Genomic DNA, 25976 nt, shown 5'->3' with positions numbered 1-25976 from the left:
AAACAGCACATTAATGACAGAACAATAGCCCTTCCAGTCAACGTGCTTCATGCCACCCACCAAGGGCTAACAATTTTCTACCAGATCCCTCCTCCTTAAACAAAAAGATCATACTTTGAAGAAAGAGCTTGTGCAAGTTGACAACATGCAACTTCTTTTGGATCCGTACCAAGAAAGGACTCCCTTCCTCCCTGAGTTCCTGGGAGTTTTTCAAGCTTTCTGCAAGCAGAAGCAGCAGACCCTGAAGGAGCACAGAAATATTGTTTACCATGTTTTTAACCAGAAACTTTTCAACTGATTGAGCTGGGAACGGTGGAAGGAGTATTCAGTGCTATAGTTTGCTAGGAAGACAGAGAGCCAAGGACATGCTGAGGACATGCTAGTCTTCCAAAGAAAATATTGCAAAGAGAAACAGGCATCCTTCCACCACTTATTTTAGGAGGTGGCTGCTGAGCTGCATCAGCATTCCACTAGTGTCTCCATGAGTGTTTTTTGCCCAAAACTTCTGCTGGAAGAGCCAGAGCTGCAAAACTTTTTAGAAGACTCCACAGGAAGAGGCACTGAGTGGTCGCACAACTCCAACCTGCTCTAGATACTTGAGTTTGCAAAAATGAAGATGTGTGTGAGCTTCTGATATTCAGGCTGAGTTGTCTGGAGCATGGACAAGACAGGAATAGGCTTATGAAGTCTTTGCTTGTTTTTCTGTGTGTGTTTATCTACACAACAAGAAATTTGCTAAGGTGAGAAGCGTGATGGAGTAGGGAGAGGCTGTGTTACAAGTAATAAGGGGGGGGCACTTCAAACTGCCATCACTCTAGCAATTTTCCCTTTTACCAGTTATCACAAGCCAAAAAGTTAACTACCTTGCTTTACATAACTTTTTACCATGATCACTATACCTTTTAGCAAAGACACCATCATTCTCTCAGCACCTTTAAAAGTTTTAGGATGGAAACCGAAGATTCGCCCATATTCTTCTCCCCACTAAAAAAAAACCCCAAACCACCAAGAAAACCAAACAAAAGACACCCTGGAAAAAATGCTAAGCTTGAAGGACCATGTAGAGCTGTATCTGCTATAGTCAGACCTCCACCCTGGTATAGGGGGAAGCAAAACAAGAGATGCAAATTAACAGAAACTCATATTGGCTTTTTAACAGCATCTCCACAAAAAGGATTTTTTTTTTTTCTTTTGTGGCATGTGCATTTGACCTGGGTCAACACTGCAGTGTGGGGAGTTGAAAAGGGATCACCTGATGAAACAGAAACACCCTCCCTCCAAACTATATTGCAGGAATTACAGGCGAGCACCCCGATCGCAGCAAACACAGTAAGAGCCTTCTCGAACAGCACACGTTCTGTGTCAGCAAAGCAGTGTTAATACAGAACTCAATTCAAATAAAGGAGTAACGACCCTTCGGAGAGGGTAGGGCTCCATCAGGCTTCCACCATACCAAACAAAGACCATCTAAGATATTCAAACTGTTGCAAAAAAAAAATTATTAAATCAAAAGGAGGAAAACAGTGTCAGCCTTGTACGCGTTTCATTGTTGAATAATGACAGTGTTTACCTTTCCAGCATAATGCATTAGTGCTCTGGATCCAACTTTAAAGCAGAGTACACGACAGAATTAATTACGTCCTTTCCTCTTAACTACCATTCCCTGGGTTATTTATTAGCTAGGTCTGCATGTATTCATAGATGTGTCTAATACACAAAGTTAAAAGGATTTAAAACTGCTGCTTAAATACCTCCCTGGTTTGCAAAGTCCTCTCCACTCTCTGAACAAGCAGCAGCACCAATAAATAGAGCCTCAGGCTGCAAATTAGTCACTCCTTAAGCTACGCAGCAGTTGAGGAAGATGTGGGGGAACCACAAGCATGGTGCGACAGGCAAGCATGTCTCATGAGCAACACGTAGCTTGTTGCTTGGGATCCAGCAATCTCAGACATGTACCATAGGTGGCTCTGCTAAGTCTTTTCTCTGAATTAGTAGAATGCAACAGATGCCAGCACGTCCAGCTTCAGCTTTGTCTTACAGTCCACTCCTGCTTGTGGGTTAGCAAACCACCAGGCAGACCATCTATCAGGACTAGGAAGCCCAGCTTAGGTGGGACACCCACAGCTTGGAGGCCACCAGCCAGTTCATGTGCGTTTCTGGAAAAGAAAAAAGCCATGCTACACAAGATACATTGAGTTCAGTACCTTGACAAAGTATTGGCAGATAAACTCAGACAAGCTACCTAAAAGGAAAACTAATGGGAACCCAAGAGCCTCTCTGGAGTTTTTTATTTTGCTAAAATGAGGTTTTCAGACTAAAGACTTATTCACTTTCCTGGAGACCTCCCTGAAGAGAGACAAATGCCAGGGAAAAGCAGACTAGAGAAGATTTCTGTTTTAAGACTAGATCAATTTTATTTCACTGAGGTTCATCATCTCAAGGGATGGAGGCCAGAGGCTTCCACACTGACCATCTACTGGAGAGAGATCAAAAGGGAGAGAGGGTGGGTGCTGCTACAGACCCAGCAGCAGAAGACAGAGAGAGAAAAGAAAACCCTTTCACAGACACTTTGCAAAGAGCAGCACTTTTATCTTTGTCAGCATAGACGCTACGATAGTATATTCTCATGTGACTACTGCAGTCACTGCTTGGCCTCATCCAGGATTACAAGCAACTCCAACTAATACCTAATACATCAAATTAGCTGCGTATCTGGGGGTGAACTTGTTGCCTTGCATCAGAGATCAATCAAATCTTCTCTCCATCACAGAGAAAGGAAAATACAGTACATTTTGGTACAGCAGCACACTTAGCTCTTCCACCCATCGCCCAAGCCACCGCTGGGCTGGACTGGGGCTCATGAGAACGTCCCTGTGCTATGTAGCAGCACGGGAACTGGGTTTGCAAAGGGATTTAGAAGTAGACAAGACCACGTCCTTGCAATCGACGCTGAGAAACGCTGTTTATCACTGATGAGCTTGAAATTGGCATTTTAGAGGTATAGATGGGGTTCAGAAAATGGAAGGAGGGGTGTTAAGTTTGTTTGGCTTCTCCCATCTTTTGAGCTAAAAAAAACCCACTCTCAAGCTTCTTATGATTTGTCCTCCATGTCAGAAACTCCTGCCTAAAGCTGTCGAGAGGAAGAGGGAAGAGAAAGGGATGGAGGAAGAGCAACTGCATCTACAGAAGCAGAAAATATTATGGCTTCATTTTCCTAATGAAATGACATTAAGTGATAGCAACAAAACAAGTTTACTTTCCAGAAAAAAAAAATATGCCAAGCACATCTTGGAAAAAAATTGGTGAGATTATGCAGTAATATGCAGATGAAAGCTGTATTTCATTATTCAGCACCACGTCCACTTCATTTGATTAAATTAATAAATTAGGTCCTTATGTCGTACTACAGGCAGTACCCCGACTTTTGTTTACTACATCTTTGTAGCCTTAACCACAGCACACGCAGCACAGCTGGCTGGCAGCTCACAGTTACAACACAACATGCAGAAGTTAAGATAGGGGAAGTGATTCTAAACTACAACAACAAAAAAAAACCAGGCACCCAACAAAAATCTTGCTTCACTTACCTAAGCAAAGTTGTCATTAGGGAGTTTTCCGGTACTAAAATCCAAGAAAAAAAGGCCTGGAAAAAACCACACAAAAAGTCAAATTATTAGCAAGTAGGAAAATTCTCTCACTCACTTTTTTCCTTGGGAACATGAAAAGTCAGTGATTTAAAAAAGAAGAGAAGTATATTCACTCCATCAGTTGCATTTCAGATAGCTATTTGTAACAAAAAGGTGCTCCTCAGGCAAACATATCAGAAACAAAAGGGCAGATTTTCCACTGCTGTTGCCAGTATTATGCCAGTGCAATTCCTCAAATGTCAATCACATTGGACTTCAACAAACTAGCAGTTATCCAGCAGACAAGTCAGGCCTAAGGCAATGAGCTAAACTGCCCCATTTAGATTTTCAGTTGTTTGTCACTCCCATAGAGCTGGATTATCAGAAAGTCTGGACCAAAATATGGGGTGGGAAGTGAGGAGTCGACACCCACCTCAGTAAGGCTGAAGGTGGCAGGAACCAAAAGCATTGCTTATAAAAAAGAAAAATCCTAATCACCCCAGGGCTAATTGCAAAAAAACTGCAAGGCAGCACAGCATGGATTGATATCAAGAAAGCTGTTATATACAAGACTTCATTATGGACATAAAAATCCAAAGCACAGTGCAAGTTACTGGCAGAAATGGCATGTGGCCACAATAGATCTTACCAAAATCTGCACTACCAAAAAAAGCACTCAAGGCTTGTTAAGACTCATGAATGCCAGGGGTGGGGACAGGACAGGACCAAAACCAAACAACACACACAACAAAAAAAAACCCACCCCAAAATACCCAAACTAACTGAATAAGGATGATAGCAAGCCTCCAAATCAAAGAGGGAGTTATCACTGTTTAAAAGGAAGTAGTCATTGATTGTTCCAAGATTAAAAACTTACAATTCTGGCCCCGGCTGAAGCACTATCATTCACTGATCTGGTACAATTTAGTTGGGCTGATCCTCTGCTCAGACAGACAGGGCATTATCAAAAGTTCCTCTATTCATTTTGCTTCCTGTTAGCCAGTGAAAGCCCCTTTCATACGCTCCTCGAGAGGCTGTTAAAACCAGGGAAGACTTTCTGATACAGAAGATAAGGTAGTTGGATTTATTCATGAGAGGAGGAAGGGAAGTTGTACGGGCTGATTACAGCTGCTCCAAAGTTGAGGTTTGGAGGAGTGAGGTGGAAGATGATGGATTTCTTATTAGTAAGCATTATACCAATAGCATTACTGTTAGAACTAGGCATTACCTCTCCTGATATTCAACTACGGAATTGAGATTTTACTCTCATGTCAGTACCACCAAATACAACCACATGGTTGAATAATTTAAAAATACACAGATGAGGCAGAATGGAACATTTTTTGAGACTGAATAAAAACTGAGAAGAAAAAAGCCTAAAGCCAACACACCACAATACCCAAGACCCAAAGGATAAACTAGCCAAAGGAAGATGAGGCCCAGAAATGCTCTCCAGCTTAAGCCAGTTCATGTATAATTTTCAGGGTCAGATCCTATTCTTGTTGCCAACATGAGCACTCAGACTTCAGTTGAGTAGGATGGTGATTTCCACATTACTTAACATGTGTCAGCAATTTTGAACAGTTGCTTTGCAGATTCTTAGAGCAAACCATGCAAAACCCCACCACTGAGAGCCTGGTATAGTACTTAGAGTTTCCAGGCAGCTTTTCATCTGCCATCAGGGCTCTGAAAAACATTCCCCCTGTTAATGTTCAAATGATCTGGTATAGTTAAAATAGTTTTAAAATGTAACAAGATGGAAATACAAACAAAAACACATTAGTCAAGTTTAAGAGGGTCAAGCCAAAGCAGCAAAGCTCTACCAAAAGTTAGGGCTAACAATGATGGTTGCAGGGGTAAACCCTGCCTCTTCCTTCCCCTCTCTCAGACTATTCTTCTCCAAACGAACTAGGAAAATAAACAAGAATCAAAACACCCACAGAAGAAAATCGTATGCAGCTTTAAAAGAAAGAAAAATGTCAGCTATACTTCATTATTCCATCCAGTCCAAATACACATCAAGTCACTGTTTTCCCCTCTCACAATGCTAAATGAAATCAATACAAGCAAAAATAATAAAATGTTTTTCAACACACTATCATATGGACAGGAAGACTTAAAATACAAGGTGATGCATTTTTGAACCAGCATCAGTTTGAATCAGACAGGAATGTAGTGCAAATCTGTACTGGACAGAAAAACCGAATAACCAAACGTAGAATGGCATAAAGACCCAACAGAGACAGTCCACAGGTTGCCCATGGAGGGTGAAGTATCAAAGATCTATATAAAGTATATACGGACAAGGCTGCCAAAGGCTGACAAATCATCTCTTGCTTTGCAGAACACCAATATGCAACCAAAAAGCCTCAACAAAATCCAGAGCTCATTTTGATCCGGTTTCTCCTTCAGGTTATTATTAACTCTATACAAAACTTCAGCACAAACTGCACACCCTCCAGTTTGCTCAGTGGTCACATAATTTCTCCTCAGCTATCAAGCAGAAAATTAGGGAACCAGGAGGCAACAGTCACTTTCTATTCTGTATCTCTTCAGACACATCTCTTAAGGCAAAGCTCAGCTGGCACTCACTCTCCCCACTTCGCATTGCAGTTGAGATCTTGCCTGTTGCAATCACCAACTTCAGTCGTAAACTACAGCGGCTTACTTGGCAAGTGCTCATACTCAGTGGGCATTTCAGAAAAAGCTGCCAAGACTCAGATTCCCCACATAGTAAATAAGGGTAATATTGCTCACCTATCTTTCACACATGCTTTGCAACACATTATCTGAAGAGACAACACACTGTTATAGATCTACAATGCAGAAAAGCAATTGTTCATGTTAATTTGCAGTTTAGCACCATTAATAAAGGACAAGTTTATCAAAGCGCAAAGGGTGTTTCCTACAGTGGGAATGTCGTAATGGGACAACAAGACACAGCCTGCTTGTTCTGCATGTTTTGTAAGATTGTTGGGTTTTTCTTGTCACAAAACAACTCTTGTTGCACCAATATTTAATTAAAGACAAGGGAAGAAATTGCACCCAAACCTTCCCATTTCTTTTCAAGTCTGAGGAACCCGCGCTGGCAAGTTTCAGCTGATGAACCATCGATGTTCTCTGCATTGCAAGGATATGAAGAGGCATGGACTAGACGTTCCTTGGTCAACTCTCTTCAGCTTGATAAAGACCCAACTGCACGAGATGCTACAGCTGATGTGAGGGAGTCAGAATAAGTGTGAACAGTCTTCCCCTCCAAGTTGACAGACTACAAGAAAACCACAACAACAGGCCAATGCCCGCTATTACAGAGCTGGATGCAACTAATTTTGTTCAGTTAAAATAGGACTTCACACAGGTGACAGTTCCAAGGAAGCCAAAAAAAAAAAACAGGTTTACTTAGCTCTTACATTTCACTGCCTGTCTTCTTCAAATTCAAAGTTGGTTGTTATGATGATGCTGGGGTTTGGTTTTTGTTTTGTTTTGCTTTTTTAATAACCCCTAAAACCCCAAAGTTCCTACTTTTAAAGACCATGTTAAGTTTTTTCCCCTCTTTCACAGGCCTGGCTATGCCTAGTTTCTAGCCTCCGTACTGTTACACTTGGAATAGTTGTGACTGAAGGCAATGGAAGATTTCAATAGCAGTTTCTTTGTCACTCCAAGAATCTGCTTTGCCACACAAGCCTGCAATTCCAGATTTCTGCATACATTGCAAGGGCCATGAGGCACAGATGCTTACCAGTGGCTGTAGTTCAGCACGTTCCTGGGCAGGTCTGTGGTAACTGTGCTTAGACTGTTAAAAAAGGTTTCAGCAGAGCAGAGAGATGAAAGTTGGTGAAGAAATCCAAATTTCAGAGAGCAAACCCCGCAGATGCAATTCGCACTTTGCAAACTTGTGACACGCTGAAGGAGTACGGGTTTTCCATCTCATCCTCCGAGGGAAGCTGCAGCACATGCTTAGCGCTCCAGAAAGGTTAGAGGGTTGCCAGAGCATGCACAGGAGAAGGTTTGTGCTCAAGCAGAATAAAAAGCCTCTACTAAATTCTTGTAACCAATTAAGCAACAATTCTCCACTGAGAATACAGCATTGCCCAGCTGCTTACCTAATCCTCACCCCTGCTTCTTGAGCCGGCTTTCAATTTTTAAGTTTTCCACTTCTCTTCAGAAGCAGAAGACGAGTGAATGCTGATTCTCTAGGCATCCTGGTTAAAGGGCACATAAAAGCCCTGCAAAGACCATCAGTACTCAAAAGTAAATTACACTAACAAGCTTTCACCAGCAAGTCTGCAAACATTAATACATGTGAGTAGCCACGCTAAATCCACCCAAATTACCCATCTGCAAGACTCCCCTCCAGCTTGAACTGGACTTCAAGCAAAGGTAAATCCTGGAAGATGACTGGATTTTCTCCAGTCTGCATCCCTGTGTTCAGCTACTCAGCGATGCTAAGCAGATGCGTTTTGAATGTGCTGCTTCATCTCGTGTAAAGGGGGAGGAAAAGGAAAAAGTCAGAAATAGTACTTATCTGAAAAAAGCAAATATTTTAAAATAAGTACTGCTACTGTTTGTAGAATGCTCTGGAAGAGGGAGACGACTGAAACTCCTTTTAAAAACTGAACATATGTATTTAACTGCATACGAGTCAATCTGACAAATGAGCTTAGTTTGGATTACTCAAATGAAGCTGAGGGTCCCGTCCCCCACCCTCTTCCTAAGTAAGCAAGCACAAGTTTCTGGCATAGACACTGGCGTGTGAGACTTTACCATTTGCCTTTCCATAAACAGTCATACATCAAGCTCTAAAAATTTGCTTCACAGAAACATTTGCGCTAGTAAAACTCAATTATTTTAATATTTGTATGACACATGCAGGAGGGGTGCATAAAAAGGTTATGGTGAGCTCATTTAAGAATTTAAACAAGTACTTGATAAAAAGTTTTTGAATTATTCACTCAGCTCCACTATTAAATCAGGCTTCCAAAGGAGTCTTTAAACAACAGCACAGAGGACATTGTATTTATAACAAAACAGCAGTATTGAAGCTATCGCTCTGTCTCACAGCACAGGTCATTCATAATTACAGCTGTAAATGCACACAGGCACAGTATCATGCACTGGTTCACAATCCTGCCGGATTAACTGGGCACTTAGGATATTTAGACAGAAATGGTGCTGCTTCTCTGGAAAGGTATATTAGTATAAATATTCAAAGTACTGCTTTTTATGCTAAGAAAGGGCAATTTTGTCCAGGACATCCAAGGTTGACAAAAGTGCTCAAGACCAGTACTAAGCAAGACTGGGACAATCTTTTACATTTATTTGTTACCAGCCCACATGGGCTGGCACACAACTATTTTGCTAACCCCCCCCAAAGCGTTGGAGCCAAACTCAACTGAAGACATCACCATGCATCTGAGCTATAAACTTTCATACAAAGTTTAAGCACAGCACAGCAATTTTCTGCATATTTGCTCCTTGCATACATATCAATTTCCCCCCCCCAAACCTCAGAGCCCACTTGGAGTAGTGACCATCTCTGGAGGGAGGAAAAGCAGGGCACTTTGAAGAGGTAACACGAGCGGTGCTCCACTTCTCTGGTACACGCATCTGCTCACCACCTGCTTCCTTTCTCCCAGTCCCTTTTTCTTCCACATCATAGGCTGCCCTTGGTAGTTCACCTCAATGAATGTGAGCCAAGATTTCATCTCAGAATAACTACTCCAAGACCATTTCAGCTATGAGCATCACCCACAGAAACATGCCCATTTGCATATAGTCCCCTCTCCTGCATCAGTATGTTCCCAAATAAACTCATGGGCTGGTGACACAAGGTTATAAAGTTGTGAGAAAAAAAACAGGATACCCTCCCACTGCATCCAGCCATGCACCCAGAGCAAGGGCAGGATGAGTCAGTCTCCCAATATAGCTGGTTTCAGGCATTTCTGACAGCATTACTTTAATGACAGTACTTCATTTCCTTCAGCCATCTTATTGAGAGCACTCCAGTTAAGTATTAATGAAGTGTTTTAACACTCTCACTGTCTGGAGGAGACGTGGGGTGTCACCTAACCAGCTGCTCAAGGGTGAGCACATAGCTGTTCTGTTCACCAACGCAACCAAGAAAAGGGTTTTGCATCACACAAGCTAAGGAGAAGTTTCGGGGGAAGAAGCATGAGCCAAAACTACCACATTAACAAATACCTCCAAGCCCTGGTAGTTCACCAGGTAGCAGGAGCCTTCCCTGAGCAGACCCAGCAGCACATCAATCCAAGACCACCATAAGCCATCAAAAAAAAAAAAGCTAAAGTAAGATACCTTGACATTTCCGAAGAAATGAGGGTTCAGATAGTTTTGTTTTGCTGTTACAAAGCCCAGCCATAGCAGCAGTGCCATCAGCAACACGCCTCCTGAAGCATTTTTAAAACCCTTAAATTCAATTTCGCTGCTGTACTTCCCTTCAAACCTGCACCCACCTCCTCATCCACATGTTCTTACAAATCTGTCTGAAGGACTGATTTTCCTGACTATGGGTAAGACTAAACACCTGCATCACTGCAAATGTAATTATGGCAAAATACCACAGCTATTTGTAGACTTCCTGTTCAAATAATATTAGTGTACCTTTGCCTTGAGCAATTATTTACAGGGCTGGAAATCCTGAAGAGACACTAGAGAGGGAGCAGAAGCAACCCCCCCTCCTCCCTCCCCATAACGCAATGATTCTTTGTATTAGCTTTTGGAATGACTCAGAGGGGAAAACAAAATCATCAGAACAATTCTTCATAAATCTGTCAAATGCAGAAGAGAAAAAAATTAATTCAGTTAAAACTCTGCATTAGCTTACTCTAATGAAGACAGGGAGGCATTTTACAGTTCAACTGAATTAGCAGCTCAAATTCAACTTCAGGCTCCAATGCAGGCTTTAAGTCAAATTCGTAAGCAGAATAAAACCTTATTAGCCTGTCTTCAGTGTAATTTAATCTAAGTTAACTCTGAGCATGTAATTTATTTTAAGAATAACCCACTATTTCCCAGAACTGGATATATTGCATGCAGAATTATTCCCTGGCTAGTACATTTAAGGTTTCCCTTACAGAAATAACTTTGCAAATATTGACAGCCGAAGAAAAATCACTGAAAGCTCTAGAAACATGCAAAAGCATTTTCATAAATGCATCGCATCCAGTTGTGTTAATTCACCTAATATATTCCCGACCCATCAAAACCTGGCCATGCAGTCTCACATTAAACTGATGCTACATACGTGAAAGATTTTTGATTTGTTTAAAAACTGACATTTCTCTGGGAGAAGAGAGGAAAATGGTTGATATTTCTGCCTTTAAAAAGGAACAAAAGCATTCCATTCCCTCCCCCCTCCACTTTTCCCAATTAATGATCAAAATTGCAAGCAGAAAAGTAAAAATGAACACACCTTGTAAAGAGATCTCAATTCCGAGTTCCATTACATGACAAAATTCGTAACAATTTCTTTAGTTTAAATGAATACTATTTTAAGACTGTCTAAAACTTCTAAAGTCACCTTTAGAGTCAATATTGTCAGTGCTGCCGATATACAACTCTCACCCATGTCAGCACAAGCAGTATTTACATCCTGTAGCCAATCTAAAGCTCTGAAGCCCAGGTTACTGTCTCTCCCAATCGTGAGATGTTCATTATGTATTTCCTGCATTATTTGCGTTTTCTTAAATGCCCACTTAGTAAAAAGCTACTGAGATCTCCCAAGCTTAAAAAAAAAAAAACACCGAGTGAATTATCAGGGTGTTTTCCCACCGTCCTTTCTGCACTTGCTGCTGCAGTTTCATGTTATTCCCTTCGCTCCCACTCCGAAGAGGTGAGTTTCATGCAAAAGCAGTTCAACTCATATCACCCATCTCCAAGCCTGCAAACCAACACATCCTTTCAAGTGAAGGCTACACCCTGCCTGAGCCTATTTGTATAATCTGAATAGGACAGACAGGGAATAATTATGTATTTGCCAAGTGAGGGGTTGTGATTTGAGAGGGAAATCCAAGCAAGATGCACGGACCAGGAGAAGAGCCAGACTCTGCCAAGGGCACGGGATCGGGTCTACCCTGCATCAGGTCTTGCAGCCACAGGCTGGCACAAGAACACCAGATGTTTTAACGGCTTGCACTAAAATCCTCACAAAGTGAAAAAAATTACTTACACATTTTAGCCTCTAGATTTTCCTCCATTTTGTGTGCATATGCAAAAGTTAAGGAGAGGGTTTCCAGGACTCGGCAGCACGTATGGCCCCGCAGCAAGCCGTGCTTAAAGCGGGCAGCTGTGCAAGAGAAGTGAACTGGAGAGGACTCGGACAGATGTTTCCATTCACGAACACTGCCAAGGAGCCAGGAATGCCGAGTTCACTACCTTGGCGTTATTTACATTTCACAACATCTAGTAATAACCATGCCACAACGAGTTTAAAGAAGGAAAATACAGCGCAGCGGGGGAGCATTTCACAACCGCCTTCATTACGGGGGCAAAACTGAAAAGTTTTTTTTTATTCCAATTCTGAAACTTTGCCTTGTTTCATTTTTCCCCGCTGTCATCCAAACAGGACACCAGCATCCTGAGCCTCGTCTGCTCACAGGATGGCCTCAAGGTAATTACCTGCCATTGCCATTTTTTCCAGAGAAGCGTGCATACACTTACTTCTAGAGCATGAGGGATGATTAACTGTGCGGTCCCTGGACCACCTGAACCTTCTCCTTTAGTTTTCCAGAATAAATTGATTTTCAGTCTAGCACAGAGGACAATTTCTCCTTTAGCAACTGTGCCACACACCAAATGCTCCCAAGACCAAACCTGGCGCTCCTGGCTCAAAAAATATCCTTACAAGCGATTGGGAGGGTGCATTTCAGAGGCATTTGTCCAAACCTCAATCCTGAAACCCAACAGGTTTGAGAATTAGCTGCCAGATCCAGTCTGGCAACCAGAACAGCTACTCCAAGCGCTGTGCCATCCACCCGAACACACCGGAGCGTTATACACAGACCACATGCGACAACGCGCTCTGTCGTTCCCGAGGTGCTCCCTGCGGCAAGAGATAGGAAGGGTGATGGGGAAAGCATTTTTTCACACCAGCTTTATGATCCACAAAGTCCCTTCTGAGCCCACAGCAGAGGCACAGAGAAAAACAAAGGTCAATATAACCCATTTCTATTGAAGTCAGTACTTGCTGGAGCTTTTAAAGGGGTTCTGGACTTCAAATATTTAAGCTACACACTCTGTATCGTGTTTCTTTTAAAGTGTCGTGCCAGTGAACATTGCCCAGAAAGGGAAACTTTACTGAGAGTGGGTGCAGGGCTCCGCCACCGCCACAACGGGACACCTTCCTTCCCGAAGTAAACCAGACACTAATGCTATTTATGGATCCTGTTACAGAACCAGACAGGATTCCTAGCCACTATTCATCAACATGCAAATCGGTTTTATTTCATGGCAGAAAAAAAAGATTTAAAAGAAAAATAAAAAGTCCTAAAGTTCTGCCTTACTTCTTAAAAGAAATATATGTTCGAAGATCAGTTGGAAAATCAACATAGAACAGTAACACCTGCAAAAAAGGCTTATCACAACTTCTTTGAGACCACATTATTTTTAAAAAAATGGCAATTTCAAATTAGATCCAAAAGGATCATTAGGGGAAACCCAAAATCCATGGAAAAGAAGGCCAGCTGATGTACCAAGGGACAGACCTCCAGAAGAACATCAGCTCCATCACTTCCCCACGCCCAGAAGAAAGGCAGAGAACATAACAGTGAAATCTTTCTTACTTCACAGAAAAACACTACATCAGAGTTTCCAGAGATGCATTAGCTGAACAACATTCACCAGCACTACTTTTAAACGTGAACATTGTGGAGCCTACTGACTTGCCCTGCTAACTCTTTGGGGTTTTAGTGGGAAGTACAACTTTGTTCTTACGAGCATTTTCATAGAAGCCACCTTTGCATTTAAAATGCCAACCGTAAATGCATCTGCTATTCAGATAAAGCACCCACTACCATGTAATTTGATATACAAGAAGTTTTACAAAGCTCTCAAAGAGCCCGAAGGCATTTGGAAGGGTAGACTCAAGTTTGGAATGAGTCTTAGCATATCATCAGCAAAAAACAATTCTATTCTTAGATATCTCCCTTTGGTGTTTCTTGTAATCTTCCCCCCCCTTACTCCTTTGAGAAAGTAAGTTGTTTGGTTATTAGAGAAAAAAAATGGAAGAACCTGTTCTGCAAGGCACATGCACAAAGCAGTATCTTCCAAAAAAAGAAAAGCTCATTCAAAAGTATGTAAATATTAGGGCTGGTAACACAAACAAAAAAAAACCCACAGGAAACAAGAAATTAAGAATAGATCAAGACTTATTCGATTTCCTGGCTGCTGGATATATAGCCACTTTTCTGGGTTGAAAGTATCAAGCAAGATTTATTTTCTGAATAACAGACATTGGGGAGTTGACACAGAAATTTAAAGAGGCGAACAGAAACCCACATCTGCTCTGATCCTGCCTGCGCTGCTTAGCGGGCAAGGCCACCGACCACGGCAACGGCACCCCGGACCTGGCACATCACAGCCCAGGGTTCAGCATCCTCCACTAAGCAGTGAATTAACATTTGCTAACTTCAAGGGTAAGATAGCAAACAGGGCTCCTCCTGTATCTTCACAGTACGCAGTCCACTGCCCAGGATGCACCCAAAAGTCTGCTCTTGAACGAGGAAGAGCTTGCTAACCCTGAAGCTGAGCAAGAAGCGGAGGTGACAATTAGCTCCCAACATGCAGGGTGGTCCTGGTCCATGCCATCGCCACACCACAGCTACCCCTGGCTGGAAGGCACACATCCAAGCTCGTCATGCATTCCCCAGCTCGGGCGTATTCCCAAATTCCTCATTGCTGCTAAGCTCTCGTCTAGCACCATCCCAACGGCTCGCTCTCTCTTCTCTATCATGGCTTTTTTTTTTCCCCCGCCAACTAGCCAGAAGCACCACAGTCCCAACTAGACAGAGTTTTACATCTCATGTGCCGGAGTTCAAAATGCTGCTCTGCTGAGCATCACGGCCACGTTAACGTAACCATGCTGCAACAGCTCCCCACTCCTCATTCCGACTTCCACCAAACACTACATCAAGTCTCCTTCTTCATCCTCAAGTTATCCAGTGGCTCAGATCCAGCATTATCTAAGAGTCAAAAAAATAATCCCTACAAAGAAAGCAATATATTTCCTTCAATGCAAACACCAAGTGATACAGCATTCCCAAAGACAAAATTTAACAAGACTCAAAGTCTGCTTCCTCCAAAATGGCCTAAGTTTCTTTTGGCACTGAAATATCGCAAGCCCAAGGCATAAATACACACAGGTATTTATGCAAATGGTATTATTCTTTTTTTAATTATCAAAAGCACTGATGAGACTACGTTTTTCATAAAATTTGACAAAGATTTTACAGCTTAGTTCCTGGAGAGGGCAAAAATGAAGACTCTCCTAAGCAGAGCATTAAAAGCTTTATAAGTTTACACTTACTTGATAATTTTTCTAATTTCTAGGCATTTCAAGTGCTCAATCTTTCTGTATAAAGCAACTGCACAATAACTGCATGATTACCATTTATCTGCCATCTCATAGTATTAATTGACACAGCAGAGGAGATGGGTCACGCAAGCAATCCAGTGAAGACAGGCTAAAAAAAGCCCACTCATGTTTTGTAGCTTCAGGAAGATGTATACATTTTTCAAGCACTTTCTTTGCCACAAAGTCCTCCATCCTCCTCAAGTAGTTTTCAATTTTCATTTCAAAACTTGCTCTCCGCTTACTGAAGTGTTTTCCCTTTATATGCCTGCTCTAAGTTGTTGCTGGGGTGGGATCTCTTATTAGTCTCAAACAGCCCAATGACTTCTGAACTTTGAGATTATAAAGCAAGAAAGTTACTGAACACTCACATGCAAGTCGATTGGCTAAGAAAAAGCAGCACAAAGTCCTGCCAAAATCCTAGCTAATCTGATAAAGGAAAAACCAGGGAGGTCTAAGCACTAAACCCCAGAGTTTACATAGAGCCAATTCCAGCTGCAGAAGGAAGCACATCACATTGAGCAGGGTACCTCTCTTCTTCAGGTCTGAGATCGCCTTAAGGTACTGCCTATAAGTAAATTGTAAAATTCCCAAAACACAGGAAAATATGGGACTGACACGAGTTTCATACAGATCAACAAATCCGACTGGAAGGAGGCAGAAACAAATTAACAAGACATACGTGACATGCAGCCGGTTACTACTTAAGTACTTCTTTAATTCTCCCACTTTCAATGCACTTCACAAACAATTAATCCTCTTAACATCCATGCAAGCATATTTATTATCCAAAGTTTTAGACTGTAAGCTCTTCAAGCAATGAGCTAATTCTTTTTCTAGTTTAATACATGGCTCATGAAAATTGGGACCACGGCCCTGTTTAACTGTGAAACGGCTGCCAAGAAATCAGCTCCCATCACCGCACTCCCCTCCAGCATCTTACAGAAGAGACAAGCAAGACACCCACTCAGGAATATACTTTTAACCTAGTTAATGCTCAAATCTCAGTCTCCATGCTACACGCACCCTTCTTCAGGCTACATTACCAGAAGACTCTAGTCAAGAATTAATTTGTAGCCCTGGCCAAGGTAGAAAAGTAGCTCCAGATTTCGGAGACTCCCGAGCCCATGTTAGGCGAGCGGATTCACACTCTCATGCCGGAGCCACTGGCACCCCACGGAGCCACCGGCACATCAGTGCAGCCGCGCAGAAGGCACTGACATAACCCCCAGCATCATCCCACGACAGGCCTGAGGACAACACATATTTATTTTCCTGATGTCAACTCCACTACTTAATATAGAAAAACCTGTATTTAACAGAAACATTTGCAGCAATATTTCACCTTGCATCACATGAAAGTGTAAAGAGTCACCTGGACCTTGTGAAATGAATGCGCATTACACAAAATTTCCTTTTACGACAGTACATAAAAGGGTTTTAGTCTTTATTTCTCTACTCAGCCAAGACAACCTACCTTCTTCACAGCTGCTAGGAGAAGAGAAACTATAAACATTTACATTTAATGCAATGAAAGGTTTGCTCACCACCTCTTGTGTTCCACTGTGCTCTTAGACAACGATCACTCATCATAAAAATGGGTGGAGCAGCTGCAAACCATTCGGCAATGGAAAAACTGACTCCCATGTTCAAGAGAAGCTCCTGCAGAGGCTGGAAACTCCACTGAAATGAAGCGCTGTCATTACTGCCCGGACAGGAAGTCTTTCAGCTACAGATGCAAACGCATCTGCTACATAGCACATGAACCAGCGTGTTTTACTTTTATCTCCAGAATCATCCTCTGCACCAATTCAGAGACCTTTGGATCATGCTACAGAAACTGTTTTAATCTAAGTCACACAAACTCATTCATCTCCAGCTTGTTTCTAAAACAACTGAAAACCAGCACCCCCCAAGTACAAAGTGCAGACTTCAAGATGTCCAGTGCCATCAGTGCTGCAGCCTTGTTGCTGCAGTGAAAGATTCATGGTCGCAGGGAACAGAACAACAACAAAATTCATCACGTAGCATTGGACATACATCACATAAGCCTCACTCCTCAGCTGACTCACTAAGTGATATTAACTAAAAAAAAAAAGGGGCAAGTCCCAGTTTTTCTGCCATCTTATTTGTGGGTTCAGCAATTCGGAAGCATTCTGTGCACAAGCTCATGTGCCAAAACAAATTGCTTTGTATAAGGGTCAAATCTGGCCATCCTGTCTCCCTCTCCCCCCAGAAAATAAATCACTTCCCCCCTTCCTTTAACACCTGCTTCCTCCATCTGAGCATTCATTGTCCCACTGCTGTTACAGGACCAAAGGCTTCAGCATCCCAGAGGAAACTCAGGAGGGAAACCAGCGTATAAAGCAAGTAAGACTCTCATTCACTTCAGCAATCTCACGCCTCAGCATCACCTATTTTCCCTCTCTTCCTACTGACACCAGCTTCCAAGATTCAGCCGGGTATTGAGAGCCACACGTGCCAGGAAGCCAAACGTGCCACATATCCTGGTATTGAACCCCACTCTGCCCATGGACACTGGCATGGACTGCTTGCCTTGCTTTTGCACCTCCCCAGGGAGCCACAACCAATGCTGTGGGGCAGGAAACAAGGCTGCACAGACCGTGGCCTGACCCAGCACAGCTTTTCATACGGTTGCACCAGAGGGAGGGGCTTCACATGATCAGCAGTTCTGCGCTCCCCTAAAACGTGGCAGGAGCAGAGCAGCATCCCTCCTGCAGCCCAGCATCACGGACATGGCGAAAGGGACCTTCAGACAAAACCCATCCTCGGCATCACCTTCCATTAGGAGCTTTTTCTCCTGCAGGAGGTCTCTGCGCGGACTCACACACTTCCTTCAGTCTCCTCTACACCGAGAACAGATACCTGAAAGAACAGGATGAGTCGGCCAGCATCCGTGCGTGACACATGCCAGGTGTGTTAATCCATGGAAAAAGACACGGTGAGTCAGTAGTTTGAGCCTGAAGACAGCTGCTCCGTGCCAAACTCCTTGTTCGTAATGGTTTTACTAACTGCAGCATTCAGACTTACAGAGCAGTTACACCGCTGGGGACAGAGACACATTGGGAAAGAGGTTTACTTTCCCAAGTAACTCTGCCAGCAACCTCAGATACAATTTAGATGAAGCTACAAAGTACGTCACGGGTTTTAACATAACTTACTGCTCCAATTTGCATTAGTCATGGGTGATAAAAAGCACAGGGGATTCAAACATGACACATCGGGTAGTTTCTCTCAACAAAAAGTTCTGAACATCATCAAATGACATACACCCTTCTGCTTTAAGATGGCCACTTCAAATCATGCTCATGGACAATAAATCTTACCAAAATTCAGCCTCTTATTTGAGTAATTCATCACTTATTTCCCCTCCCATTCAGAAATAAAACCCGAAGTAGTTGCTACAGAAGAAAACCCTTAAATCCTTCCTTTTACACCGGATCAGGCTAATCTCAGCAGTGCTGTCACACTGTAAATAACGTCTCACATTAAACAACAATTTGGGCAAATTTCTCACCCTGTATTTGGCAAACGTAACATTAATTTAAAAACAGTTCAGCAAAAAGACTAAAGGGTAATGGCTTTTGCGAAAGGTAGACTAGCCACCTGGATGAAGTAAAAAAAAAAATATGCCAGAGACTAGAAGCAGTTGGAAGCTACTCTGGCAAATGCTAAACATTTTGCACAGCTGATTAGAAAATTTCACAAGTGCTTGAAACAAGGATGCACTACATCAGCTGTAACTACCTGCACTCATACATTTTTAAACAGCGTCTCAGAAGAGCAACTACACAGGATCCAACTCACTGATATGAGCAATCAGTTGCCGTCCCACGACTTCCAAGGAAATCAAGAGGTGACCTCACGCAAGAATCAAGCAGACAAGCAAACTGTGACAGTTCAGTTGCCACATCTACTGATTAAAAAAATTATGACTAGTTTGGCAAAGACAAGAGCATCTAGATGGAAAAATAATTTGTTACGAACGAGTTATGGAATCACAGGAAAGTTTTAATTTTTTTTAATGAAGAAATAAAAATGTGAATTCCTGGTTCTTATGAAGGTGGAAAAGATTCAAAGGAAAATACAAGTGGTCAAGGAGGATTAACTTTGTTAAATGAACCCCGGCTACAGAACTACAGGTAACCTGTGAAAAAGTACTATTCTAGATGCTGCAGCCAAGGCCAAAATCAAGGTCCTCTATGAACCGTGGAAGCGCACAAGGTCCACACCACCAGCAGTCCTTGCAGCAGTGAGAAACCCCACAGGAGGCTGACCAGGGGCACCTAAACCCAACCTCACATGCAAAACGTGCTTGGAATATACTCTAATTTCAAGCCCTCAACACAAGTGCAGTAGGAGGTGCTGACAGTTGTTTGAGGGGGATTTTTTCCTTACGCTTACTCCAATCCCATGTGCAGTATTTGAGAAGTTCCCAATGTGCCTTTGTTACAGTTTGGACTGAGAGAACTGCATCACTACCCCAGCAAGGAATTTAGCTTTTTCTCACCCATAATAAAAATCACCCAATAAACCCTTCGGCATCTGATTTAAGAGGTTTTAAAAATATATACTAAATAGTCTTGTTAGACTGCCTGACCATGTCACAACACGCAATCCATTACAGCTACAACAGAATTCAAGCATAGTTTTTTCTCAAGATACCACACTGCATTACTTTTTAACAACTGTTGACCACTTAAAAGTATTTGTGATCATACTTTCTCCCCCGTTCCTCAACAACTTAGAAGTGTACCTAAAACGGTTATAACAAAAATTTAAAAAAAAAATTATAAAAATGGCAAGGCTTATTTTTGCAAAGAAGATACATCTTGACTCTAGACAGAAATAATTGCAGTCTTAGGGAACTTGAAAAGGAAACGCTTTGACTTCTGGCTCACTGGCTTATCACAGAAACACATCTATCTCCCTTGTCGTCTTCACATGCTATAAAACAGGGACAGGCACCAAGTCAAATACTTTCTTTGCCATCAGAAAAGTACTTTCAAGGGTGTAGCTGCAGGAGCATTTCTGCTGGTGGAAGCACCAGAGCCTCTTCCAGGCCAGCTACTTGTGAGACCACAAAGGGACATGAGTGGGGGAATGGACTGAGGTAAAGAACAAACTTTTTCACTGAACTGATCCAAGGTATGAATGGTACAGAGAAAAAAAAGTTAAGAGTCCATTTCCCAGTCTGGTTTGCTGAACAGACCAGCACGGTCCAGCTGAGGAACTGGAAGAGGCTGCTTGTGCCTACAACGATGCACAAAAGAGATCACAAAATTACAGTCTGAGTTTAGGATGACAGTGGAAAAGTTTTACCTATTGCATGCTTCCACCAGTGGTCTCTGGAAGGACATTAAACTGCTTACAGGATTTGTGGCATCACAGCGTATTTGTCATGTAGACATCAACAGAGGAGTCACCCTGCTTCCGTGACAAAGGGCCATAAATACATAGAGATATATCTTTTTGAAAACGATCTGTATAGCTTGACTGCAGCAACAAGTTCCCGGCATAGCTGCTTTCCCTGGAGCACTGCCATCATATTTTCTTATCAGTAACCAAAGTAACTACCCAGCTAACTCCCAGTGATGTGCTCTGCCTTCTAGATCTGCATAAAGGTCATTTGCAAGGGAGAAAGGGAAGTTTAAATAAATAAATAAAAAGAAGACATTCTGCCACATCCACAGCTTTGTTTCCAGAAGTAACTAAGAAGTGCGATGCCAGGCTGCAACACCATAACTGAAGTGTTTGACTCTTCAGTAAGTACAAGGAGTGGCCAATTCCCTCTCCACAGGAAGATTGCTGACAGCTGTTTTAGAGGAGAAAAAAGTGAAGCATGACTAAGCTATTCATAAAAACCTCATTGTATCTAACATCCTAACAACAAGTTTTGACTTAGAAAAAGCACAGCGCTTCCTGGAAGTGACTGTTCAGGTAGTACACACCAGCCCCAAACCAGGCTCCCAACTGGATTATATCCCCCATGGCAAACCCCACAGCAGCAAAGCAGAACTGTATCTACACCCAAAGCTATCAGCTGCTTCAGAAAGTCACTCATTACCTTTATCTATCCCACAGGTGATCAGCGCAAGCAAGCAAACACGTGAGCACCTGGCACCGAGCAGCGCCCAGAATCACAAGCTGCAGGCTGCAAGGTGCTTCCCACCCCAGCGCTCCACATCCAGCCTTTCTCGTGCCTGCAAACTGGATGCTGCTTACGTTATCCTCCAGCTGGAAACCACACAAACTGCCAACTCCCTGTCCAGGAGGCTGGTAAAACACAGGGCCACGATCACTCAGGGACGGCATATGGTACCTTTATGGCCTCCTGGACTAACACTGCCTTCCACCAGGAGAGCAAAACCAAAACCAAATAGTTCCTCCATGCTAATCAGCTGTGTGGGTTAGTTTACTTCAGGCTATTTATGGCCAGTGTGGGGAAACCCTACAGAACTAACATTTAATAACACTCAAGTAGATTGCAGAGATAACCAGCTACAGTAATAAGTAGAAAAGCTTCCAAGCTACTTCAAGGACTGTATTATAGGCAAATGGATCACCACCAAACACCAGGCAGAGAAAACCGATATATTGGTGTCCTGGAAACAGAGTGGAAAGAAATAGGTAGAGCAGACATGACAACTTCCACTGACAATTTTTTTTTTGTTAAGTAGCTATCTATTAAAACTAATTTTGTCAGCAGAAAATTATATGAAAGAACCCACTGCCTTTCTGACACAGGCGCATGTGCACACCACCAATAAGCCTACCAATGTTTTTTTTCCTCTAGTATAATTTATTGACCACTGCTTAATTCATGCTTGGGATAGAATAACCCGATTTCTTTAACAGTATTTAATCCTCCTCTTAGCACAGGAGCATACCCTAGACAAGAACACAGCAGGAGTATATTCTGCTGAGAGATTAGTAGCAAGTTTTGCACAAACCTGAGTCTCAAACCTTCCCTGTACAGACTGGGTTTAGAAACATCCATCATCAGACTGTACCTGACAGAGCTCTGTTTCTATGAGCAGCTTTGACTTCTTAACAGTATTTTCCTCCTTTGATGCTGCAAAGCTGTAAATCAGGAACATCGAGCTCCTGCCTTTCTCCCTGGCTGCAGTCCCTGGCTGGACTCTGTTACTCCAGCCATGCCATGTCCTCACCTTTCGGGCTATGCCGGCCATCCCTTGGCCACCAGAGCCAGATAGGAGATGCAGGCTGAAATGCGAGTGTGCAACGCAGTGCATCACACTACCCGCAGGAGACTCGTCATTCAAGCTACCTACGAAACCTGTCTGCCTTGCAGAACTCAACATCCATGCCCTTCTAGCAACAGCCCCAGGCTAGCCTGTCTGCCCAGCACCGGGCAGCGCTGGAAGGACAGACAGGAGACGTATTAGGCTCAACCCATGAACGCGGAAGATAGGTACATGCTTGAACTCGTGCCAAGGGACAGCATATGCCCAGATGATCTTCACCTTGCCTAACACACCCCTACCCTATTATCAGGCTTGTAAAGAAGAAAAGAAAACCAAACCCCAAGTATCCATGGAAGGTGACAGCCTGGACCAAAGTGTCCCAAAGCACAAGTGTCTTCTGAGCTCCTCTAGTACAAACAGCAGCTTCTATCCACAGGCACGGATGTTATGAGGTTAACATCATTCTACTCCCACTGCTGAGATATCTGTGTATAAAAATACACCTCTAACACGGTAATAAATGATTCATTAGTACCTTACCTTTAATGTACTATGTGGAACTTGGTTCACCTTTGCAATTCCTCAATAGTTCGGCAAGGGCGTGCAAAACATGAAACACACACCCGGCGAGGGATGGATTTTAAGCAGAAGAGGGTCACCACAAACAGAAATAATGTAGCTTGGCCCTTTAAAACCGATTAGATTACGTTAGCTGAAACTCCCAGCACACAAGACATTCATGGACCTCAGACCAACTGTCTAAACTCAGCTCTGAAGCTACATGCTTTACATATTTCTACTGCATCGCATATCTCCATGAGTACCTAAAGTTTTATGGCTGACAAAGATTACAGGGAACACCACAGCTACCAACTGTACTACAGAAGGGCAGCATTTCTAATCCCTCTATCGAGTCCCTGTCTGGTCACCCACAACAGAATCAGTACAGCGCACTCTTCAAAACAAAAACTTTTAAAAATCACTTTTTCCACTTCCAAGCTCGAGCTAACGTGAAGCCCCGTAAAGGACACTGGAGCAGAACCAATTACAGAGGTCAGCAAAATTGATCTCTACTAATCCCCACTCCTTTATATGACTTGTGGGGATAACACAGTCACAGAAGGCGGATTAATAAACCCCAGCAATTTACAGGTTAAGGAACAACCCCCGCAGTTGCTTCAAAAGAAGACTGTCTCCACTCGAGAAGAAAAAAAAAAAAACCAAAACACATTATATTTTCAAGCAGCAGAACGAACGCATAAAACGGGCCCCACGGCAATGACCCTCTGAGTAACTTCAAAGGCCCGCTCAGCCCCAAAGGTGAGAAAAACCAACACGGGCCGGTTGCTGAGGTGACTCCGACAGAAAGCCCAGATTACTTTCTTTGCATTAAATTGAGATACAAAGTTGCGTCAGCGAAGCTGGAGCGATTTTTCTTTTTTTTTTTTTTTTCCCCCCCGATCAAGATATCAATAACTTCAATCGCGAGGAAGTGGCGGAGGGCTGGGGGCCGGGCCGGGCGGGGGGGGTCGGGGTGCCCAGGCACCCGCTCGGGGCGCTCGCCGGGCCGCCCCAGCCCGCCCCGGCCCCGGCCCCGGCCCCGGCCCCGGCCCGCCGCGCACCGCCGGCCCGCAGACAATAGCGGCGGCGAGCAGCCGCGCGAGGAAAGGCGTAAAATAAATTCAAAGCAAATAACAGCAATAAAATTAAAGGGAATAAAGACACGCGAGGGAGAGGGGCCGCCCGGAGCGGCTCCACGCGAAGTTGCGCGGAGAAAAAAAAAAAAAAACCACCGAGGAAGAGGAGAAGGAGGAAGGGCGGGGGAAGCGTGCGAGGGCGCGGGAAGGGGAGGGGGGTCCCGCACCCCTCCCCCCCCCGCGGGAAAGACACCCCCCCCCTCCGCCCCCACCAGGGGCCTCCCCAAACTTTCCTCCCCCCTTCGCCCAACTCCGGCGGGGCAGGACTCACCGCGGGGGCCCGGCGGGCGGCTTCGCCCCTGGCAGCGGGGCCGGGAGGGAAGGGAAGGGAGAGGGAAGGGGACGGGGAGGGGGGAAGAGGCGGCCGGGCCGGGTGCTCTCCGCCCGGGGAGGCGGGCAGGAAGGAGGGCCGGGGGCTGCGGGTTTGCAACCTGAGCAGCAGCAGCGCCGCCGCCGCCGCCGCCGTGCCCGCCCCCGCGCCGCGCCGCCAGCCCGCATGCGCCATGGGCCGGCCCGGCAGCGGGCGCGGAGGGGGTGTTGTTCCAGCGCGGAGGGTGTTCCATGGCGGAGGGTGGCCCCGCCGAAACCTTGCTCAGGGATAAGGCTCAGCTGCGCTTCCCCCGTCTCCCGATGAGGGAAGGGCCGGCTCGGAAAACCTGGGAGCGCCGGCCTGGGGGAGTGCGGGTCCCTCACCTGCCGGCCTGTCACCTGGCCGCCCCTCCCTCCCCTCTGCCCTCTCCCGGTTTCCTCAGCTGCTGTGGGAGATCGTCTGCTTGTGCGGCTGGTGTGAAAGGACAAGAGCAAGTTCTTATGCTGCGGGTTTATTTTTTTTTTTTGAGGGGGATCCTGCCTTCCCACACGCTAAACTTAGGCTTTAAGGGTCTGTTTGGCTTGAGGTTACTTCTCTAGTGTTCCCACCTCCAGCAGCTATAAAGCCTCTTACAGAACACAAGCCACCCAGCCAGGAAGGTCATCTGCTGCACACAAATACTGCACATCTGTAGCCATCACAAAATCCAGCAGCTCAGCGCGAGCCCCGCCAAGCCGGCCCGCGGCCCTGCCCTGCTCCGCACCGCCTTTCCCCTGATCCTCCACCATCGTGAGGTGTGTATGCGTGACTGAGGAACAACTCCCTCACCGCTCCCATGCCTTGCCCGGAAAAGCAGTGGAAGTGGCAACCCACCATTAGCAAACAAGTTCATGTGGCCTGTGGTCCGTGTGTGGCTGGGTTTGAGGAGGTCCCTGGGAACGAAGATGCATGATCTGTTGTGGTGGTGACCTGCCTTCAGTTATCGTTTTTTGTTGGAAGCTCTTTGGAAAAGTGTACATGTGGTGGCCCAGCATTTTCCACTCGGTTTAACCTACGGCGCATGCGTATATCCCGCTAGCCCTGGCAGTGGCTGGATGATCCAGTCCACAAAGACAGTAGCAACACTGAGTTAAATGTGTATTTCGTGCCCTACTAGTGCTGGGCAGCCCCACCTCACGTCAACCGACCCCGAAAACATTTTACAATGTTTTCCAAAGAGACCTTGCTGCTGGCCAGAGCGCTGGGCAAAGGTTGCAGGTAATTCCCATACATCATGTTCTCCCAAGGTAGAACAGAAATAACAATACTGTGTACGGTGCAGAAGATTTTTCTGCTGAAAACTATGTGGGAACTTGGCATTGTCTTCCAAAATATGCACTGATGATTCTGTTTAAATCCATTGAAATAATAAGAATGGTTTCAACACTTACTTGTGCAAGGTGGTCATTTTGGAGGCTGGAACGTACCGGCATCATATACCCTTTCCAACCAGGAGCAATAGTTTTTCTTATGTGGCTCTAACAGGCA

General features: G+C 44.2%; 1 protein-coding gene across 7 annotated transcripts in view; it reads right to left on the bottom strand.

Moving 5' to 3' along the window:
- Nucleotides 1–24586, bottom strand: part of AKAP13 (A-kinase anchoring protein 13) — a 222893-nt gene extending 198307 nt beyond the window's left edge. For 4 of the 7 annotated variants that reach the window (XM_064456194.1, XM_064456193.1, XM_064456198.1 and 1 more), the window contains exons 1-2: nt 24411–24585; nt 3588–3643 (exon numbers count right to left, since the gene is read on the bottom strand). The gene's annotated coding sequence lies outside the window, so the exon portion shown is untranslated. Of the gene's footprint in view, nt 1–3587; nt 3644–24410 lie in introns of all 7 variants that reach the window. The other 3 variants (XM_064456196.1, XM_064456197.1, XM_064456195.1) reach the window with 2 other exon arrangements.
- Between the last annotated feature and the right edge of the window lie 1390 nt (nt 24587–25976).

Source organism: Phalacrocorax carbo, chromosome 7, assembly GCF_963921805.1.
Source record: "Phalacrocorax carbo chromosome 7, bPhaCar2.1, whole genome shotgun sequence".
In the NCBI taxonomy this organism is placed as follows: Eukaryota; Metazoa; Chordata; class Aves; order Suliformes; family Phalacrocoracidae; genus Phalacrocorax; species Phalacrocorax carbo.
Note: the sequence above shows the minus strand (reverse complement) of the source record. Positions and strands in the feature narration are given on the sequence as shown.